Below are 3,026 nucleotides of genomic sequence, written 5' to 3' on the forward strand. Positions count from 1 at the left end.
TGATAATCCATGGTGGTGGCGGCATGGTGATGTTCGTCTTCGTGGTCGGCGACGTGGTGATGTTTGTGACCGGCGTGACCGGCGTGTCATGGTGGTATCCAGATCCGTTGTCGGCGACATGGTGATGCTTGTGACGGGCGTGAACGGCGGTGTCATGGTGGTGTTCGTCGTCATGATCGGCGACGTGGTGATGCTTGTGACCGGCGGTGTTATAGTGGTGTTCGTCTTCGTGGTCGACGACATGGCGATGCTTGTGACGGGCGTGAACATCGGTGTAATGCTGGTGTTCGTCAGGAGAGAAAGAAATATAATCCCTTAAAAAATACATGCATCCGGACGCTGTTTGAGGGACACGGCTGAGAAGGGCCTCTTTTTTGTATATAATTTTTTGGTCTCTTTTTATCTGGCGCGGTCCCAAAATGCGTCCGAAATCATCGTGCCGGACGTTTTTTGAAGGACCCGACTGTAGATGCTCTTATCATGGTTTACATAAGAGTTTACTATGCCATTGCATATTACACTATGGGCGTAGTACCTAAGATGCTCATTTGCCTATAGGCATAAAAAGCTCAAGTACTCCTTTTGCATCTTTCGAAGTATCATATCTCATGTAACCATTGATTTTAGCTTGACAAATCGTAGACTTTTGTATTCTCCCTCGGAACATCAAATACCACTCACATGTTACAAGAAGAAGAAGTAAGGCACAATCATCATCAGAAGAAGTAAGGTACAATCATCACAAATATTAACGAAATCATATCAAATCATCATAAGTTCACAACAAATCATAAACTAAGAGGAGTATGCATGATTATTATCGGAAGTGGATCATAAGTTCATCCTACCACTAACATTAGGTGTCATCCTATGTACACCACAAGGTCACCGTCACATGATGAAGAACATACCACCTCATCAAAATATACATGCCATAAGAAATTTGTAATCCCTAGCTACAACAAAAATGTATATAATCATCATGTCATCATGGTGACAATCACCTCTGCAACAATCTTAGCCACCACTGTAGACACAGGGCCCTCCATTAACACCTCCACCACCTGGGTCTCAACAATAGTAGTGAGTCCCCACCGCATATCATGGTCCGGCTAAAATCTTCACACATTGAGTCCTAAGAATCAAACCTTAGGTTGAAAAATTTGGTGTCTCATAAGATGCGAAATTTTCTTTCGGTGGGAGAAAACATTTTCTTCAACAACGAGGCACTTAAGTGATATTGTCATTCTCAAGACTCGCCTTCTCAGTATTATGGAGATGCTCATAGAGATAAGATGTGCTTGCTTGCGTTCATATCGGTAAGTATATGTATTTATCTATGATTTCAATACAATGAGATTCCAAAGAATCTACAAGCTAGCCCGAAGGTACCCCAATCAAACTAAATATCCTAACATAAGCTTTATGAGACAAGTACGAGCTTCCCCTCTTAGTTGGAGCTGAAGGGAGTGAATGTTTTAGTACTTAGCGGATAGGGTATGAGAAAGATTGCAAGAAAGGAATGAGATCCCATCCCCTGAGAAAAAGAAAGAGAAGAAAAAAGAGAGAAAATAAATATTTGTCAAAGATTATGTACAAGGAAAAAGAAGAAGAAAATAAATATTTGTCAGGAGAGAAAGAAATATAATCCCTTAAAAAATATAAATATAACCAACAAAGTTTGAGGACATGGATTAAACAAATAGATTATGTTATGGAAAAACCCTACAGAACATGCATGTGCGAAGTTTTTTCCTGCCACAACAGAATGACTGTATCTGTCATTGCAGGCCTAATTCTGTCGGAGCTAGACAGCTAAAATTGTTCTCTTAACTACAAGCCCACTAGCTCGTTTGGGCTTTGAGTATGCCCATGTGGTCTTATGGGCCTGAAAACGATATCATCTCATCTCCAAAGACGCAGCCCGCACGCCGATGGGAACTAGGGTTGGAGGCCAGCACTATATAAACCGCCTCATACCCTCACCATCCAACGCAACCAGCCGCCGCCGGGGCCAGCAATGCCCACAGGTGAGATCGTCGGTCGTTTTTCCCTGCCTCGTTTTCTTCCTCTCTCTCGTCTCAATCAATCTGTATCTCTGATCGTGGCCTGTGATGTGAACAATTTGTCCGTACCATCTGATATCTCTGATGATTCACATTTGCTAATGTATCTCTGAGGCCCCTCGATCTGATATTCGTTCTTGGTTTTCTCTCTCTGTTCTTTGTTTTTTGTGTCGAGATCCAGTGAATCTAGCCAGGCAACAAATTAGAGTCTCTGATGCGCTTATCTCTGTAGCGACTTCAGTGCTGTACGTTGCCAAGAGCGATCCGGGAGATAATTATCATGCATTGGCGGTTTGTACATACGGCCTGTGCATCCTTGTCTCCTACACCTTGTTCTCCTGTAGAATTCTTCAAAGATTGATTGGAGTTCTTTGTTTGCGAGGCAACAAATTAGAGTCTCTGATGCGCTAAAACCAATAGCGACTTCGGTGCTGTACGTTGCCGAGAGTGAACTCCGGAACAAGCTTCATGCGTGCAACGTCTCACGTACGGCATGCGCGTCTCTTTGTCCGACACTATAAATCCATGACAGTTTCGCCTCTTCTTTATCAGTTTAATTGGACATTCATTTTGTAACGCTGCAATCGAATTTCCCTTTTTTTACCACTGAGTTGTCCCATTGATTATGTTTTCCGGATGGAAGACTGGACAATCCAGTAATAGATCCAAATTGCTTCTCTTCCGCAGAAGTGGCTACACATACCGAGTCCAAATGAGAACGGAAATGATGTGCCAGTAGTCTGATACATACGGCGGACCTGCGCATTTCTCTGATGAAAATATGCCATCTACGACAGACAAACTGCTCGAAGCATTTCCAGACATTGAATGAATAACAAAGAATTTCTGATTCCTGAATAAAGTATTAATCTTGACTACAAGAAGTTTGTTACTACCACAAACAAACTTCAGTACAAAGAAATTGCACTGCATTACTAAGGAAAAACGAAATGCATTCCG

At 42.4% G+C, this 3,026-nt stretch overlaps 1 non-coding gene across 1 annotated transcript; it reads left to right on the forward strand.

The window, feature by feature from the left end:
* The first annotated feature begins 2,106 nt into the window (after window positions 1-2,106).
* Window positions 2,107-2,184, forward strand: LOC127318582 (small nucleolar RNA snoR117). The gene has a single exon (XR_007861985.1). It is a non-coding gene; the product is annotated as a small nucleolar RNA snoR117 (small nucleolar RNA).
* The last annotated feature ends 842 nt before the right edge of the window (window positions 2,185-3,026 follow it).

This window comes from Lolium perenne, chromosome 7 (genome assembly GCF_019359855.2).
Source record: "Lolium perenne isolate Kyuss_39 chromosome 7, Kyuss_2.0, whole genome shotgun sequence".
Classification (NCBI taxonomy): Eukaryota; Viridiplantae; Streptophyta; class Magnoliopsida; order Poales; family Poaceae; genus Lolium; species Lolium perenne.